The sequence below is a fragment of the Peromyscus leucopus genome, chromosome 1 (assembly GCF_004664715.2).
Source record: "Peromyscus leucopus breed LL Stock chromosome 1, UCI_PerLeu_2.1, whole genome shotgun sequence".
Classification (NCBI taxonomy): Eukaryota; Metazoa; Chordata; class Mammalia; order Rodentia; family Cricetidae; genus Peromyscus; species Peromyscus leucopus.
This window is the reverse complement of record NC_051063.1, coordinates 57,754,489-57,774,071: the sequence shown is the minus strand read 5'-3', so window position 1 is coordinate 57,774,071 and position 19,583 is coordinate 57,754,489. Positions and strand designations below refer to the sequence as shown.

General features: G+C 45.4%; 1 protein-coding gene across 1 annotated transcript in view; it reads left to right on the top strand.

Moving 5' to 3' along the window:
* Nucleotides 1-1,079: 1,079 nt before the first annotated feature.
* The window catches only part of LOC114685980 (pyruvate carboxylase, mitochondrial), a 93,093-nt gene continuing 74,589 nt past the window's right edge, over nucleotides 1,080-19,583 (top strand). Inside the window, 2 exon segments of the mRNA XM_028860623.2 lie at nucleotides 1,080-1,177; nucleotides 4,726-4,762. The gene's annotated coding sequence lies outside the window, so the exon portion shown is untranslated.

Below are 19,583 nucleotides of genomic sequence, written 5' to 3'. Positions count from 1 at the left end.
ATGAAAGGAGGACCGAGAGGTTGGAGTTTTTTGTTTTGTTTTGAGAGGACATATTGCAGAGGCCGACCTCGAACTCAAAATCCTCTTGCCTCAGTCTTCTAAGTGCTGGTATTACATACCTGTGCCAGCTTGCCCAGCAGCCCAGTGGCAAGCTCTACACAGCAGAATCAGAGTCAATAAGCAAATATTGTTAAACGCGATGTTCTCATAATTCTTGATTGTCCTGTCAGGAAGTGGTTTATTTTTCTCTTCTTGGCCTTGAATGATGATGTACTATAGATTGTGTTTACTGTCTGGTCTCCTGTCATTGGAAGGCAGGACTTTTGCTTTGGTGACTTCTCACTCCTGGTTTGGCACAGAGCCCAAATTATGAAGCTTTCCTTTCGTTAGCTAACCGAACCTTCTAGAGAGTTAACCTTTAAGATTCTGAGCCGCCCGGCTTTACAGATTAGGGAACGGAGCTCAGAGACGTGAAGCTGCTGCTCCAAGGTCACACAGGGGCGGGCTCCTGACCACCAACCCCACTCACGCAGCTACTAAAGGATGCAGGCACGCAACCGCGGAGTGGTACGGGCGCTTTCTCCTTCCTCATGCCCTTCGCTAACGCTTTTCCTGCGACCTCTTCTCTATCCGCTAACGTGTACCTGCGTCTGGCAGCGCTGCCCCAATCCCCGTGCATCTGTTATGATTGCGGTTTCAAGAGACACGTGCTACCCCAGTGAATGAATCGCACGTCCCCACCCCCGCCACAGCCAATCAGGATGAGCCGTAGCCGGACCACTTCCGCCTATTGCGGGCTCGGGCCACGCCAGACGGCCCACGTGAGGCTTAGGAGAAAAGGGTGTAGGCGGTGGCGCGTAGGGGGTGGGCTCTCCACGCCTCTTCACCAATCAGCAGGTCCTCCTGAGACGCGAGGGGCGGGGCCGATGTGAGGCGCCAACGCTTAAACCAGAGGGGTAGGTGGGTGCAGGGAGGAGTCCTAAAAGGGGGAGCGGTGAATGATAGACCCGTTCATCCAATCCTAGGAGGGGTTGGGCTGCATCAACCAATAGGAAGTCTGGTGGGCGGGGCCCGGCGCTGCAGCAAGTTTGGTTGCGCGGAGACCGCAGCTGTTCCCTGTCAGTGGAGGCAGAGGCCGTCAGAGGCGGCAGCCACGGTTTGCGGCGGTGGGGCGGAGGTGAGTGTCCGCGGCGCTCCGCACCTTCCTCTTCCTGCTGCAGGTCGCTGTGGGTGGGAGTGCGCCGGCGCCGGCGCCGAGGACGCTTATGTAAGGGGAGCGCGCGCCAAGGCGGCGCGGGCTCCGCAAGTGACTGCTGGAGGAGACTGCTGCGGGCTGTGCACGACGCGGCGCGACACGACGTGCTCCGTCCCTCCCCCTCCCCAGGCACCGGGTCGGCACGGGCCCGCCCCCCTCCCTTGTTCGGGGTGCCCGGGAGCCCGCAGCTGCTGAAGCATCCTTCAGGCGCAGGCGACTCGTCCCGCCCCCCTGGTGGCTCACATTGGCCCTAGTCCTGCTCTCAGGGGCCCATTTTCCAGATAGAGAAACTGACGCTCCAAGCCCTAAAGTGCTTCGCGCCAGCTTCCTGAGGGCTCGAACTCCGGTCTGTCAGAATGGGGCGCCCTAGTTGTTCCCGGTAATTCTAGATGTGTGAAACCCGTGCAGAGAACGTCAGAGAGACTTTTCCTTGTTCCAGATGTCTGTACCACGTCTCCCAGGGAAGCTCCTGAGAGCCCCTGGGTTTCAACTTTGGTTCGGGTGTGGAGGAAATTCTGAGGCTCCCAAGATGAAGTGAGCTGTGCCTGGGCGCAGCCCGTTATTTCTATAGCTTATGAGAGTTTATGAAGTGCGTTTGGGGAGTGCCCTTTTGGGCACGAAAACCCTGGCTTTGAGGACTTGTGCTCCAGGTTCCTTCCAGAGTTACTTGCCCTGTGCTCTCTGAACGAGTTGTTTTACCTTTGCAGGGCTCTTTCCTCATCTCACAAACTTAATCAAGCAAGATCTCTAGGTTTCTGGCAGCTTTGAAATGCTTAAAAACCTGATGGTCTCTTAATTTTAAGAAAAAGGTCGGCCAAGGCTAATTACTACCATTCTCGGAGAAAACTGAGGCTCAAAGAGCCAACTAGCTGGGCGGTGGTGGCTCACATCTTTAATCCCAGCACTTGGGAGGTAGAGGTAGGCCAGTCGCTGGATTTGAGGCCAGCTTGGTCTACAGAGTTAGTTCCAGAACAGCCAGGGACTATACAGAAACCCTGTCTCAAAAAACAAAATCAAACAAACTAGATACTTACTCCCCGATCTTTGCCATGAGCCTTCCCAGTTGCTCCCTCACCCACTGCCTCCAGCAGTCCTGGCTAGCCTCCTGCGTGTCACCCTTTCCCTGTATATGATGCAAATGCTCATGCTGGGGGTGGGCATGCAGCTTGCAGCTAAAGCTTGTTGGTTTATTGTACTTCACTGTTAATTCTCAACCTCTTTTTTTTTTTTTTTTTTTTTTTGGTTTTTCAAGACAGGGTTCCTCTGTGTAGTTTTGGTGCCTGTCCTGGATCTCACTCTGTAGACCAGGCTGGCCTCAAACTCACAGAGATCTGCCTGCCTCTGCCGAGTGCTGGGATTAAAGGCATGCGCCACCACTGCCTGGCTCTCAACCTCTTTTTGGGAGATAGGATCTTGAAATGTAGCCAAGGCTACCTTTGAACTCATGATTCTCCTGCCTGTTCCTGCCAATTCTGGGGTTAAAATCCACAAGCCAGCAGTTACATCCCTAGGGCTTTAATTTTTTTTTTTTTTAATTAAAAATTTTTTTGAGACAGGGTTTCTCTGTGTAGTCCTGCTGTCCTGGAACTCACTCTGTAGACCAGGGCAGCCTCGGATTTACAGAGATCTGCCTGCCTGCCTCTGCCTCCCGAGTGCTGGGATTAAAGGTGTTCCACACTCAGTCCCAGTGGACACTTTTACAAACCACTCTTGCAACTAAGGTTCTGGGAACATTGTGGAAGAGGAGGTGGAAAGATTGTAAGAGCTGGAGGCAGGAAGTTTGCTGTGAGATTGTGTTTCCTAGTAATTAATGTCAGAATCTACACCATAAAATCTCAGCAACAAGCCGGGCAGTGGTTACGCATGCCTCTAAGCCCAGCACTTGGGAGGCAGAGGTAGGTGGATCTCTGTGAGTTCAAGATCAGCCTGATCTACAAAGTGATTTCCAGGACAGCCAGTGCTACACAGAGAAACCCTGTCATGAGATTAAAAAATAAAAAAAAAAAAGCCAACATATGTGTATTTGTGTGTACATGTATGTGTTGGTGTGTGTGTTGCCGCTCTGTGATAGGGACTTTGCATACAGAGAGGTGACACAATTCATTCAAAGTCATACAAGTAGGAATGGCATGGCTGGAACTAGCCCTGGACTCAGGTCCTGCTGTCTGCCTCTCATGGTTCATCCCACTTTTGCCTTCTAAAATTGGTCTGTAACAGCTTATTGGCACTTTTTGGGCAGAGCCTGTGCCTTTTGGCATGGATCTCTATGCAAGGCAGTACTCAGTAGTAAATGTTCTATTGAATTAAATGCCCCAAACATTCTATTTCATTTTGACATAATCTATCATGGCAACTGGTTCTGTGGCCAAGTGAGATCCCTGGTCTGTGGCTCCTGCTTTGCTGTTTATTGACCAGTAGCTTGAGCTGCCCACAAGTGAGTGGCCTTTAGAAAAGTACTCCAAAGTGGCTACCTACTCCCTGCCTGCGCATTCCTGGGGTGGGGGCTCTTAAACAGTGGTGTGTGCTCTTAGGTATGGCAAGGAGGGGCCTCAGCAAGAGAGGATTAGAGGAAAGTTGGGGGTGGTGGAAATAGAAGATGCATGGCAGGTCACGTAGGCCTGTGCTTCATTAGTGTCAAGTTGCATGGTGAGATAGGCCAGCATCAGAGAACCAGGAGCAGGAACGCAGGTAGCTCTTGAGGATTAGACACAGCTGCCTGGAGAAAGTGCATCTGGAGCTGGATGGAGGAGGGAGGAAAGAAAAAGCACTCTGGAGGAAACAGTTTCTGTTCTTTCATAGTGGTTGCAGACAAGGGTTTTCCTTAAACGCTTATTGCACGTTGGCCCTTGTCAGAGCACAGAGCATGCCTTTTTCCTCTTTTAGTGCTGGGGATTGGGCCTTGGGCCCCATACATACTAGGCAAGTGCTATACCACTGAGCTGCATCCTGGTTGTTTCTATTTTATGCGTTATGGACGTTTTGCCTGCATGTATATGTATGTATATGTACCATGTGCGTGCGTAGTGCCCATGTAGTGCAGAGGTGTCATATCCCCGGGAATTGGAGTTACAGAAGGTTGTGAGCTGTCATGCGCCTGTGGGAACGGAACCTGGGCCCTCTGCAAGAACAAGTGTCTTACCACTGAGCCATGTTTCCAGCCCTCTTTTTACTTTTTGAGATAGGGGTTTTGAATCTGATTCTTCTGCCTCTGTACAGGCCTATGTGCAACTCCAGTCTACTGGAGGCAGAAAAATCACAGGTTCAAAGCCCCTGTCTCTCTCATCAGTTATTGATATTGCCCCACATTTTATAGACGATTGGGTGGCAGAGTAGCAAGGTATGGGGTGCAGGTAGCAAGGTGGCCCTTATAGAACAAGCAGTTCCGTGGGCTCCCAGTGTTCCTGACATTCCTAGGTTCTCTGGGGAGTGTCTGGAGAAATGAGGATAATATTTTTCCTATTCTTCTTCAGCTAGCATCTGCCGTCTGGAGAGCTGACAACACCAAGGGTGAGTTCTGAGCCTGAGCCCAGGCCATCATCCCGTTGCATGGGGGTTCTTAAGACGCCGTCGACCTAGTACACACTCGTCTTTCAAGTTCAGTAGGTACAAAAGGCCACACTCTTGGCTTTTGGAAGATCTCCACTGCATCTTGATCTTTGAATGTGTTTCTGGGTTTTCACAGGAAGGTGACATCTGGTTCCCTGCAGGCTCCAGTTGGCAGCTGGCCAGCTGCAGCAGGAGGCCCTTTTTTCTGGAAGGGTGTGGCTTGGGAAGCTGGGCTGGGGATGGTGGCACTGACCTACAGGAAGCATCCCTCCTGTGCAGACCTTGGAAGACCCCATACTCAGGCAGGCATCTTGGTGGTGGCGCTCAGCTGTTGAGAGCACTGGCTGCCCACTGAGCCTGGAGATGTATGCAGCCGACGACCAGAGAGGTGGCTTTATCCGCTAGTGGTAAAAAACACTTGGCCCACTTCTCTGACGCCTAGCAGTCACAAGGACAGGGGTAAAGGCAGAACTGTCCCTTTTTCTCCCCACCTAGTATTCAGCAGCATTTAGCACTGTCCTCTATAACCTGACACTTTCTCTGTCTAGCTCTGGCTGTTCTGGAACTGGCTCTGTAGAGCACTTTGGCCCAAACTCAGATATCTGCCTGCCTCTGCCTCCCAAGTAAAGGCATATACCACCATGCCTAGCAGACCTGACACTCTTAAAGTGTCTACCTTGGCGCTCTCTAGGTTATGGGTTCATCCTGAATTTTAAGGCACTTGGTTGGGCCACACATCCTTCTCCAGTCCAGTCTCCTCTGATTTGTAAGAAGAGATAGATACTCTTTCCCTCCCTCTGAAGGCAGGTGTGCTGCTCTCCCGGTTTTAAAGCTAGGGACCCTGGGGACTTCGTTGCTTAACTTCCTCCAGTGCTCATGTTTATTGTGGGGTAGAGATTCTTTTGGACAGGGACTTTTCTTGGTTTTCTACTCATTGTACAAAGAATTTTCTGAGGGTGTTCGCACTTTTTTCTGAGGGTGTTCTCACTTCTTGACCCACGAGTAGCCTCTCAGATTTTATGTGTATGGGTGTTTTGTCTGTGCACTACATGCATGCAGTATCTGAGGAGACCAGAAGGTACCATATCCCTCTGGTTGTGTGTCAGTGCTGGGATCTAAACCAGAGTCCTCTGGAAGAGCAGCCAGTGCTCTTAGCTGTTGAGCCGACTCTCCAGCCTAGAATTGATCGCTTTTGAGATCTTCCACATTTCTCTTGTCCTGCACCTTGGGTCAGTAGTGGGTGTTTTCAGCTCTGCCACAGAGTCTCCTTAGAAAGTCCATGGAGGAAAGGCAGACAGACGGGTGCCTATTGGCAATGGTCTGCTCTGTGGCTCTGTGACACTCTCTACCATGTTTTCCATTCCATCCTCTTCTTTCTGCCTCTGTACACTAATTTTTTTTTCCTCCAGAGACAGGCTTCACTGTGTTTCGTAGCCCTTGCTGTCCTGGAACTCACTTTGTAGACCATGTTAGCCTTGAACTCACAGAGATCCACCTGCCTCTGCCTCCTGAGTGCTGGGATTTAAGTTCTGCAGTGGGCTACCTCTACCACCCAGCTACTAATTCTCAGTTTGGGGCCTGGTATGAAAGAAAACGAAGCCCAGAGAAGGTTCATGAGCCAAATCCAGGATGCTGATCCTGTGTTTGTTGACTTTTTTCCCCTCCTGGTTTGTTTTTAAGGCTGTCATCTTTTATGGATGACAAATCCATCGCAAATCCATCAGTTAGAACAGAAAATTAGTCACCAAGAAAGGGCTACTCCCAGGCCATTTGGTTTGTCAAAGCATGTTCTGCTCATCAGTTCCCAGGGCCCTGCTACTTCCCCAGAGCTTTCCTTAGTTACCGTAACCAAGACTCTGTCATCTTAGCTGGGGCCTCCCTGCTCTGCAGCTTTCTCCTGGGGATCTCAGAGGGAGGTGGGTGTGGGCTGTTGTGATTAAATATCCAACCAGAAGGCAAAACCCAAGTCTTCCAAGCCACCTCAGCCTGCAGCTTGCATGTTACTCCTTGTCTTAATCTGCCACCAGGGCTGGGGGCCAGGCCTGAGGTATGGCAAGTCTGCTGAGATACATTGCTCCAGCCGTGAGTGTGGGGTGGCCAGACTCCTGGCAGCTCCTCTCCTGACCGACATGCAACATGACATCCCAGGCTGAGGCTTCAGGGAAAATTCCACGAGCCGGCTGTGCTGAGTCATGCTTAAGTCTCCTTTCTCCCTGGTCAGCCCAGGGTCTGTGCCACCTGCAGTGACTAAGAGGATCAGGCTGTCACTTCTTATCTCTGCACTTGCTTTACACTTCCGAGTGTTTTTCCCACCAGTGTGCTATCCATCGATAACAAATTTGTTAATAATAAAGTATTTTTATTTATTTTGAGAGACAGTCCTTTCATGCATAAGAGAACAGATTCCAAAAGCCTCAGTGTCTTGGTGAGCTTTGTGAGGTGACAGGTGAGTGGTATGTTTGGGTGAGATTGTAGGTGTTATACCCTATCTGACCCATGGAGCTTTGAGTAATGCCAAATACCATTCATAGTGACTTTGGTTGAAAAGGTTTTTTTTTTCTTTTGAGACAAGGTCTTGCTGTGCAGCCTTGGCTGGCCTCGAACTCCCAGAGATCCACCCTCCTGCCTTCTGCGTGCTGGAATTAGAGGGATTAAAGTTTGAGTTTTGATTTGTTAAAACTGAAAATTTTAAAATCTGGTTCTTCCTTTTAAGGACTTTTAAGTTTAATTCTTTAAGTGTAAGTTCTGAAACTTTCCATTCTAGTTATGAGTTTAGAAAAACTTAACAATCACTTTGAAGGGCCCTTTGATTAATGTTGGTTTCCTTTGAATAATTCATTAAACTTACTTGAAAAATTTAAATTGAATTTATAAATTACAGTCACCTTCCCTTAATTATTTTATTATTTCTTTCAATTGCCTGATTAAAAATCCCTTAATATTTTAATAACTCCTATAAATCTAATAAATTAAGCCAAATCTGCTGGGAGGTGGTGGTGGTGGTGGTGGTGGTGGTGGTGGTGGTGGTGGTGGTGGTGGTGCACGCCTTTAATCCCAGCACTTGGGAGGCAGAGGCAGATAGTCTCTGTGAGTTTGAGGCCAGCCTGGGCTACCAAATGAGTTCCAGGAAAGGCGCAAAGCTACATAGAGAAACCCTGTCTCGAAAAACCAAAAAAAAAATTAAGCCAAATCTTAAATTTTCTTAAGCATATTCCTGCTTTATTTATTTTTTAGTTTTTAGTTTTTTGTTGTTGTTGTTGTTTTTTGAGACAGTATTTTACTCTGTTGCCTGAAGTTACTTTGTAGCCCAAGCTAGCCTTGATTTGTAGTAATCCTGTCTCAGCCTCAGGAGTGTTGGAATTTACAGGCATGAACTCCTATTGCCAACTCTATCCTGGTTTAAGATTTATTTTGCTGGGTGTTGGTGGCGCACACCTTTAATCCCAGCACTTGGGAGGCAGAGGCAGATGGTCTGTGAGTTCGAGGACAGCCTGGTCTACAGAGCGAGTTCCAGGACGGGCTCCAAAGCTACACAGAGAAACATTACGCTGGGGCTGGATTTACAGGTGGTTGTGAGCTACTCAACATGGTGTTGGGAACCAAACTTGGGTCTTCTGGAGGAGCAATGCTCTTAACCATTGGAATATCTCTCTGACTCCTCCACCCACAAGTAACCACAAAACTGCTTTCTGTTCCTGGAGATTGGTTTGCATATTTCTGGAATTTTCCATAGGTAGACTGTTGCAGGAGTTGTGTGTGCCCACGTGTGTGTGCATGCTGGCCAAGCAATCTACAAACTGAGCTACATCTTCATACATCTGTTCAAGTCTTTTTTATGGGCATGTATTTCTTTGCCTAGGAGTGGAGTGGTTAGATCACAGGTAGCTGTTAAAGCCTTCCAAAGTGCTCACTCTATTTTATATTCCCATCAGTAATAGAGAGTTCCAGTCACTTTCCACCTTCCCCAGCATTGTAAATCACCAATGTTTTCTATTTTTGCCATTTAAAATGTGCATTATGGTAGCTCATTATGGTTTCAATTTAGATTTCCCTAATGACTGTCATAATGTGTAACATTTTGTTTGCCATGTGGTCTTTTTTTTTTTTTGTCTCTCTTGAGACAAGGTTTCTCTATGTAGCCCTGGCTCTCCTAGAACTCTTTGTAGTCCAGGCTGGCCTCAAACTCAGAGATCCACCTGCCTCTGCCTCCCATCTTTTTCTTTTTTAGGACAGTATCTCACAGTTTAGTTCAGGCTATGTATCCCAGACTGGCTTTGAACTTGTGATCCTCCTGCCTTTGCCTCCCAAGTGCTAGAATAATGACCATGTTCTACCATGCCTGTTTAAAATTCCTTAAAACACAAAAAAGTACCAGTTAATGCGCAGATATAGGGGAGATGTTGGGGATGGACTGACTCTAGGGCCTTGTGCATGCTGGGCATATGCTCTACCACTGAGATACACCCCAAACCCAACACACAGATTCCTTTCTCTCTTCCTTTCTTTCTTTTTTATTTTTGGTTTTTCGAGATGGTTTCTCTGTGTAGCCCTGGCTTGCCTGGAACTTGCTCTGTAGATTAAATTGGCCTGAACTCAGATCCACCTGATTTTGCTTTCCAAGTGCTGGGATTAAGGCATGCGCCATCACCGCCCAAGCAAGATTATTTAACACAAAATTAGTAATACCATGGCTTTAACTTTTTCAGCACATATGTACTTAATCCTAAATCTTTCCGGAATCTAGAAGCTCCCTAAATAAGGAAACAATTCTGAGATGCACATTACTTTCCTAAGCAGCTTTTAGTACTTCCTCTGCAACTGCATATTTTCCTCATAATTCAAGGACCCCTGGCCCAGATGGAATTAGGTCTTAGCTTTTGAATCTGGCTGCCAAGCAGATCTATGATTCGTTGCCATTTTGTCTCAAATAGGGTGGTCATAAAGCCCTTGTGCCCTGGATGGAAACACTATTGCTAAATTTCCTCTCCAGTTCTCTACCAGATGCTGAACCCTTGTGCTGGATTTGATTCATCTACTTTTGGTTTCAAGTCCTACAAAATAGGTAGAACTTGAATACAAAGTAAGTAGAACTTGGATTCTGTGTAGCTGTCAGGAGTTTGACTAATGACCAGTTGCAAAATTCATGTCAGTGACTAGAATTTGGGTCTCCATCTTTTAAGTCTAGGCCTGGCATTCCCCTCACTATTTCATACATATTTTATTTTTTTCCCAAAGAGAAAGAGAATGTGGAACTTAAGAATTCTTACTTTTTGGTCAGTCAGGCTTGGTTACCAAGAAGTCTTGGCAACTGGAATCTGGGTTGCCTTCAGTTCCTCTATCTGTAGAGGGGATAACTTGGCCTCTCCCAGACCTCCAGTGGAGCTTTACCAGCCTCTTGGAAGGGGCTAGTGCCATCACAGTCTCATTAGAGACTGGAGCTGAGATGATAAGCAGATGTAGGATTCTTGTCTTGGTTCTTGAATTGGTCTCAGGAAACTTGTGGGGGTGGAGGGTGGACCTACCTGAGAATTATTTCTGCAGCTGTATCTCTCTCAATGTCTGTGCTTTGTGACCTCATGTGGATAAGTATGGAGGTCTACAGAGTTCTCAAGAAAAAGACCTTTGAGTTGGGGAGAAATTGGCAGTATTGCGTTATAGATTCCTCAGCAGGATTCCCCCACCATAATTTTAGTATTTTTTTAAAGAAATGTTTATGTATGGTTATTTTACCTGCCTATACATGTCTGTGTACCACTTGTATGCCTGATGCCTGAGGAGCTTTCAACTTTCTGACTTTCTTGGGTGCCAGCCATGCACATACATACACATAAAATAAACCTTAAAAAAAATCGTTGTCAGGTGACATTTAGCCTATTTCCTTCTAAGAGTTTTGTGGTTTTAGGCCTTGCATTTAGGTCATGGATCCATTTGAATTAATTTTTCTAGCCAGGGTTTTGTTTTTGACTGTTTGAGTTATCTGTGGTTAACCTGTTTCCAAAAAAACATTAAATGTGCCGGGCTGTGGTGGCGCATGCTTTTAATACCAGCACTTGGGAGGCAGAGCCAGGTGGATCTCTGAGTTCGAGGCCAGCCTGGGCTACAGAGTGAGTTCCAGGGCAGGCGCAAAGCTACACAGAGAAACCCTGTCTCGAAAAACCAAAACAACAACAACAAAACAGTAAATGTAAAATTCCATAAATAATTTGTTACAAATTACCCACTGTTCTAAGTAGCCTGATAGTCTCTTGGGTGTCCTGCCCCTCACTGCCCAGGACGCAAATTACCCCTTTGCTCAGTAAACCCATACTCTAGCTACTTCATGGCCATCTTGGTCTTCAGCTCAACTGTGCTGGAATGTACAGAGCTTGAGCAAGTGACCCTGACCCTTGTGTAGAAGCCTAAGATTATGCCACAATGCCTGTGCTGTCTCTTGCTTCATCTCATCATGTAGATTTCACATTGTGTGATCTCACATCAGCACAAGAAAAGTGAGACAAGCCAGGTGTGAAGTCGTGCATTGCCACCATCATCTTGGTGATAGTTCACACTTTTAATCCCAGCTCTTGGGAGGCAAAGGCCAGCCCTCTACATAGTTTCTACCTAGCCAGAGTTACCCTAGCTCAAAAACAAAAACCACCGCAAAACAGGACCTGGAGAGATGGCTCAGCAGGTAACAGTACTTGTTGCTCTTGCAAAGGAACCTGCTTTGGTTCTACGCAACCATATGGCCGCTAAGAATGTCTGTAACTCTTGTTTCTGAGGATCTGAAGCCCTTTTCTGGCCTCTGCAAGAACTATGCACACACAATTGCACAAAAATACATGCAAAATACCCATAGACAGAAAAAGCAAAACAAAAACAAAAAACTGTAAAACCAAACAAGAAGACGAGCACAGTATAAGTTATGAGAGATTATTTTCATAGCAGTGTATTATTCTAACTTCTATTTTACTAATTATTACTTTTAATCTTTTATAATGCCTAATCTAAAAATTAAACCTTATTATACTAGGTCTCTGTGTATAGAAAAAAACAGTTCACGTGGGGTTCAGTACTCTCAGAAGTTTCAGTCATGCACTGGGCATCTTAGAATGTATCTCCATGGACAAAGAGGAACTAAATGGTGTTAGGGCCTAACTCTTGCAGGAATTTTAAACAGAGTCTTTTCCTTACCTATGATTCTGTGTTCCTCCTTTAAGTAATGTAGGGATACTATGATTAAAAAAAAAATGTATGAGTGAAAGTGGGGAGGGACCAGGCATGGTGGTGTGTGTCTTTAATCCCAGGACTTGAGAGGCAGAGGCAGAGGCATGTGTCTTTCTCTGAGTTTGAAACTTAGCCTGCTCTGTTGTGAGTTCCAGGCTAGACCGAGCTACATAGTAAAACTCTGTCTTCCAAAAACAACAGCAACAACAAAATTGTGTGTGAGGAAGGGGCGGCTGGAGAAATGGCTCAGCGGTTAAGAGCATTGGCTGCTCTTGAGAGACTTGCCCACAATGGGTGGCTCACAACTGCCTGTAACGCTAGTTCTAAGGAATCTCATGTCCTCTTCTGGCTTCCTCAGGCACTGCACACACATACAAATACATTTTTTTTTTTAAGTGTGTGAGAATATAGTTGGCCTTCCATATTTTGGGTCCCATATCTGTAGATTCAGACAGGTTCTTTTCTTTGACATTATTCTCTAAGCAATATAGTATAGTAGCTGTTTTCATGGCATTGATGTTGCCACAGGCATTATAAGTTATCTAGAGATACAAGAGGATGTGTGGGGGTTACATGCAAATATGCCATTTTATATAAGGAACTTAAACTTTTGAAGATTTTGACATCCAAGGTGGGACCAGGAGTGAATTCCTCCTCAAATACCTAGGGGTGACTGTCACTAAGTGACAGATTTTCTTCTTAAAGAGAAAGGGATGTGCTATATCATAAGACAGGACATTAAAATAGAAGGAGGTACAGAGGTTAAAACTTAAAAAATATAAAACAGCAGTCTAATTTGAAAAGTGCAGTCTGAAGTATAGTGGATCAAATGACTGTTCTTACAGCAGAAATTGGGAAGTCATCAAAATGTCCACCAGAAGAAAGATGGTTGTTCTATACGCAGTCTGTTTGGAGTCATGTGATGTTGCCTTTAAAAATAGCTCCTGTACCCTAATCAAACTGTCATTCCAGTTTTATTACCACAGAACAAGACCTATGAAATTTTCACATAAAGTAGGCTGTAAAGCAAAATCTACACCGAGTCTAGTTTGGTTATATTATAATGTTGCACTGAATGTTTTTCTGGGTGGTGGAATTATAACTTCGCACTTTCAAGTCTTCTCTTTCTAGTGTGCTTTAATTTAGTTTTGGTTTTGAGCTGGAGGGGATTGAACACAGGACCTTGTGCTCCCTAAGCAAACTAAGCAAGCATTCCACTGCTGAGCTGTACCCCAGCCCATTTTAATTTTTAAATAATCAACTCAAAGTATTTTTTATTTTTAAATAGAGAATATTTCTTCCTTTCCTTTTTAAAATATACTCTTTTTATGATTTATTTTTATTTGATGTGCATTGGTGTTTTGCCTGCATTTATGTCTGCATGAGGGTGTCAAATCACTGAGCTGGATTATAGACAGTTGAGAACTGCTGTGTGGGTGTTGGGAATTGAACCCTGGTCCTCTGGAAGAGCAGCCAGTGCTCTTAACTGCTGAGCCATCTCTCCAGCCTCCCCGTGCCCCCTCTCTCTCTCACTCTCACTGACAAGGTTTCTCTACATAGTGCTGGCTGTTCTAGAACTCACATGTAGACCAGGCTGGCCTCGAACTCAGAGATCTACCTGCCACTTCCAAGTGCTGAGAAAATTATTACTTTATTACTTTGTAATAGTACTTGGAGTTTAAGGTTGAGTACAAAGTACTTTCAAGTTTGGCTTTTTTTTTTTTTAAATCTGTTTTCTCTAAAAGTTTGTTCTGGAGACAACCCCCCTTCCCCTTTTTTGTTTGTTTTGCAAGACAGGGTTTCTCTGTAGCTCTGGTTGTCCTGGTACTCTCTCTGTAGACCAGGCTAGCCTCACAGAGATCCACTTGCCTCTGTCTCCTGAGTGCTGGGATTAAAGGCGTGTACCGTTATGCCCTGCAGAAAAACCATTTTTCTAAATGCCACATAAGGTTCTCCAAGGAGTGGCAGAATAAGAATGGTGAATTTGGTCAAAAATCTTTCCATTTAGAACTCTGGAAATTAATCAGAAGTGTGCAACAATTGAGATATATTTATCTAAGAAAAATGACGAAACATGTATTCATGTTTTCAATGAAAAATTATGAGACATACATAAAAGAAAGAACCCATCAGAAGAAAGTGTCCCCAAGAAAGCCCAGGTATGCCAGGTGGCGGTGGCGGCGGTGGCGGCGGCGCAGCATGCCTTTAATCCCAGCACTCTGAAGGCAGAGCCAGGCGGATCTCTGAGTTTGAGGCCAGCCTGGTCTACAGAGTGAGTTCCAGGACAGGCACCAAAACTACACAGAGAAACCCTGTCCTGGGGGGAAAAAAGGAAAAAAAAAAAAAAAAAGAAAGAAAGAAAAAAGAAAGCCCAGGTAGTAGACTTTATAGACCAGTAGTTCTCAACCTTCCTAATACTGTGACCCCTTAATACAGTTCCTAACATTGTGGTGACACTCAACCATAAAATTATTTCTTTGCTACTTCATAACTGTAATTTTGCTACTGTTATGAGTCATAATGTAAATAGCTGATATGCAGGACATCTGATGTGTGACCCCTAAAGGGGTTGTTGGCCCACAGGTTGAGAATCGCTGTCTAGACAAAGGCTTAAAATGCTCCATTTCAAATAAATCTAAAGAACTAAAGGAAAATATGAAAACAAAAACAAAACAACCTTCTTTGAAGAGAGATTATCAGCATATGTTAGACTGGACAAAAGAGAACCACATAGATACTCTGGAGCCAAAACTCCCACTAGAGGGGATCCACAGCAGAGCAGGAAGATGCAAGAAGCAGCAAACCCAAGAACAGGCTGATGGAGGATCAGGAAGAAGGAAGACTGGAGGGAAAGGAGCAAGATCTCAGGCAGAACACCGTCAGAAGGTCAAGAGGAATTCTAGAAAGAAAAGACATGGTCAGACTATTGAAGAAATAATAGTCAGGAACTTTCCAAATTTGATGAAAATGATCTTCACATCTAAGTAACTCAGTGAAGTACAACTAGGATGAACTCAAAGAGCTCCACCCAGGTGTACCCGAGTCAAACTGTGAGGTAGAGTGCTAACTCAGCATGTCCAAAGGGCCACCAATAAGTTCAATAGCTCATTTCTTCCCATAAGCCAAAGGGAAAATCTTCAGCTAGGATTATTTCATTACTTGAGTTGTAGATGGTCTGGACCTCCCATCTTTAGTAATGATTTGTTAGTTAGCATTCTAATTAACAATAGGTTAAACTCCTTTACATTTTTTTGTGGTGCTGAGACTTGAACTTCAAGACCTTGTGTATGCCAGGCAAGCTTTCTAGCACTGAGGTGCATCCCTAGCCTTTATTTTTTATTTTTATATTTACTTATTAATTGGTTGGATTTTTTGAGACAGGGTTTCTCTGTGTAACAGTCCTATTGTCCTGGAACTCACTGTATAGATCAGGCTGGCCTTAAACTCAGAGATCCACCTGTCTCTGCCTGGTATTAAATGTGTGTGCCACCACTGCCCAGCTAGCATTCATTTTTTTTTTTTTTTTTTTTTTTTGGTTTTTCGAGACAGACTTTCTCTCATGCTGTGATTAAAGGCATGTGCCACCACCTCCTGGCTAGCAATTCATTCTTTACTCAAGAGGAAAAGAGACCAAATGTAAGAATTTAACAATGGCAGGTTCTCCCCTGACTATCAGCCATCCAAGTTCAACCAGATATTGGGATCTGAGGTCCACCTGAGCTCCCCTAACACCCCCAATGCAGCTGGCTGTTTCAGTGTTGGGGCTGGTCTCTTTCTCTGTGTGTGATTTTATAGTTAATATTGTTACTTGGGCCGGGCGTTGGTGGCACACGCCTTTAATCCCAGCACTCGGGAGGCAGAGGCAGGCGGATCTCTGTGAGTTCGAGGCCAGCCTGGGCTACCAAGTGAGCTCCAGGAAAGGCGCAAAGCTACACAGAGAAACCCTGTCTCGAAAAAAACCAAAAAAAAAAAAAAAAAAAAAAAAAAAAAAAATATTGTTACTTGGAGCAGATCTCACCAGGACTGGTGAATGCTGTAGTTTCTCTGTTGTTGATAGACCTCAAGTTCAGAGAGATTCAATGACTCAGCTTTACTACGAAGAAGCTCTCAGGGAACAAGATAATAGTTAAAGACTCTTAATTGGTTCTTTTTGATTCAAGAACCAGGCAACTCCTAATTCTACAAAATAAAGTAAATGTTCCAATGAGCCAGTGTTGTTTTTGTCTCTTTTTGGGGGCCCTACCACCCAGCTCCCAAATAAATCACTCACTTATTTTTTACTTATGAATGCCTGACCTTATTTTGGCTTAGTTTCTTGCCAGCTTTACTTAACTTAAATTATCCAGTCTACCTTTTGCCTCTGGGCTTTTCCATTCTCTTCTGTAAATCTTCCTCTTCCTCTGTGGCTTGCTGTGTAGCTGGGTGGCTGGCCCCTGGAGTCCTCTTCCTTCTCTGGCTGCTGGATTCCTCTTTCCTCTTCCTACAGTTCTCCTTCTATATCTTCTCTCTGCCTGCCAGCCCCGCCTATCCTTTGTCCTGCCTTGTTATTGGCCAGTTCTTTATTAGACCATCAGGTGTTTTAGACAGGCGCAGTAACACAGCTTCACAGAGTTAAACAAATGCAACATAAGCAAGAGTAACACACCTTAAACTAATATTCCTCAACAAGCCAATATGGGGAAATTGGTTTTATAGACAGAAAAATGGCTGAAGACAGGAGAAACAAAAACCAAAGGCGAACTGGTCACTTTCAGTTTTCCTTGTGAGGTGGGGCCTTGGGACAGAATAATAGAAAAATGAATGGTTACCATTAGATCTCTGGAGGAAGGCCAAGGGAGCCTCAGTGTTATTCCTATTGAAGCTGGTCTGTTGGCAAAGTTTGGCTGTTAGGTTCTCTAATCCTGATTGCTCTGAAGATTGGGTCTTTGGCTTAGTTTTAGCTTAATGGAACCTCAACACAAGTGATTCTCTTTTGATTTTTAGTCAGTAGTCTTTGGGACCCAGTTCCGGGAGCTTAGTTCAAAGCACTGGTCTCCTATTGTTTCTCTGTGTAGCTTTGCGCCTTTCCTGGAACTCACTCTGTAGTCCAGGCTGGCCTCGCACTCACAGAGATCCCCTTGGCTCTGCCTCCTGAGTGCTGGGATTAAAGGTGTGTGCCACCACCGCCTGACTTCCTATCATTTTTATTTAACATGTCAAAACCAAATTTCTTTTTTCTTGAGACAAGGTCTTAGCTGGCCTCCAGTTCACCTTGTAATTGAGGATGACCTTATCTCTCTATCCCCTTACCTCAGCCTCCCATTTTCTGGGAATACAGGCATGTACCACCACACTTGGTTTAGCAGTCCAGATTTGTTGGCTTGTTTGTTTTTCAAGACAGGGTTTCTCTGTGTAGCCCTGGCGGTCTTGGAACTCTTTCTGTAGACCAGGCTGGCCTTGAACTTAGAGATCCACTTGCCTCTGCCTATTGAGTGCTGGGATTAAAAGCGTGCACCACCATACTTGGCTCAGTCCTGATATTTTACATAGGATTCTTAAAATATGTCACGTCTTTAGGGACATTGAGGTCATCCTTATGTGATTGTTGGAAGAGATCAAATGAAATAACTCATGTGAAGTGTTATAAAATTATGCCTTGTACTTCTGGTAGAGTCACACTGGTGACTGCGTGAAAGGTCCCAGTAGGAGAAGCTACCATGGGAGGCGCCGTGGAGAGCAGACTGAGTACAGGGATCTGTGGGCTCAGGGTTATCAGATGAGTCAGAGTGCTCAGGAAGAGCAGGCCCTTGAACTATTGTCACAGTGGGGTTAAGAAGAGAGGAGGGCCCCTGGGCAGTGGCACCCTGGGGGAAGACATGCCAGCCTTGCAAACTGGGTCAGCTGTTCAGGTCATCATTGGCTACAAAGAAAGTTGTACATGAACTGGCCTGGGCTACAGGAGACTCTGTCTTTAAAGACTCAAGTGTGACCTGAAAGTGCTGGAAACCCTACAAAGGAAGAGGCTTTTCTTATGTCCGTGCAAGAATACAGCTCTTACCTCAAAAAGGATAGGAGAAAGTTTACTCTGGAGCCTAATAGGAATGAGCGACCATGGCCCAGGAACACAGATTAGGTTACACCAAATTCCATTTTCTAAAGTGGAGCAATTTCGTGAATTTTCATAGTAACAGACAAAATCATAAATCAAGACAGTTTTGCTGGGTGGTGGTACACGCCTTTAATCCCAGCACTTGGGAGGCAGAGGCAGGCGGGTCTCTGTGAGTTCGAGGCCAGCCTGGGCTACAGAGTGAGTTCCAGGAAAGGCACAAAGCTACACAGAGAAGCCCTGTCTCGGAAAAAAAAAAAAAAAAAAAAAGACAGTTTTCAAATACATTGGTGGACATGCCAGAGAGAGGTGCTTAACAGTAAAACGTAGAAATCCGAGGGGTTACCTCTGTGCACGAGAAAAAGAAAAAAAGAAAGAAATCCCAGTGTAGACTTCAAATGCTATCTGATGATATTCTTAGCATTTAGGTTGGTAGAAGGTAGTAGCCTGCTAAATTAATACACTCCAAAAGGGCTGGGTATACACCTTTAATCCCAGCACTCAAGATGCAGAGGCAGGAGGATCTCTGTGAGTTTGAGGTCAGCCTGGTCTACAGAGTGGGAGTTCCAGGAGAGCCATGACTACACAGTGAAAAACAAACAACAACAAAAAGTACATTCCAAAATGTTTTTAATCTGTGAGTCCTAGAATGTTAGGTCTGACACCCAGGTGGACAACTTAGACTACTTAGGGGCGAGAGCTAGCCCGAGATAAATTGTAAGTAGGCTCTGGACCTGCAGCGCTCCAACCTTTGCATATCGTTGCATTTCTAATCAGTCAATCAGCCTTTGCAGACACAGCTTCTTTCCAGGAAGTCTCAGTCAAGCTCGTTACTGCATAGCATTCAGGAGGCCTTGAAGGGTGGTGCTGCTGGGGGGTAGCAGGTGCCAGGGCTGGAAAGCCAGTGTGTGAGCCTCACCTGTGTTGTGACTTAGGACAATAAAAAGCCCCTGAGATGCTTGAGCTGAGGGCCATCCTGTGGTACATGGGGTTTGGGAAGCTTTTTTGGCACTCTACCACTGAGGTACATCCCAAGTTCTCATCCCTCATTTATTTATTTGCTTATTTATCTATTTATTTATTTGAGACAGAGTCTTTCTACATAGTCCTGGTTGTCCTGGAACTCACTATGTAGACCAGGCTGGCCTCAAACTCACAGTGATTCCCTTGCCTCTGCCTTTTGAGTGCTAGGGTTTAAAGGCGTGCACCACAACTGGTCCAACTATTTTAATAATGAATGTGGTTCAAACCTAGCACCTTGAGCTTGTTAGACAAGTGCTCTGCCACTAAGATACATTTCCAGCCCTTTAAAACACTTTTTTATTAGGCCAGGTGTGGTGGCACATGCCTTTGATCCTAGCACTTGGGAGCCAGAGGCAGGGGCATCTCTAAGTTCAAGGCTTGGTCTATAGAGTGAGTTCCTGGACAGCCAGAGCTACACAGAGAAACCCTGTCTCTCAAAAACCAACCAACCAACAAATAAACAAACCC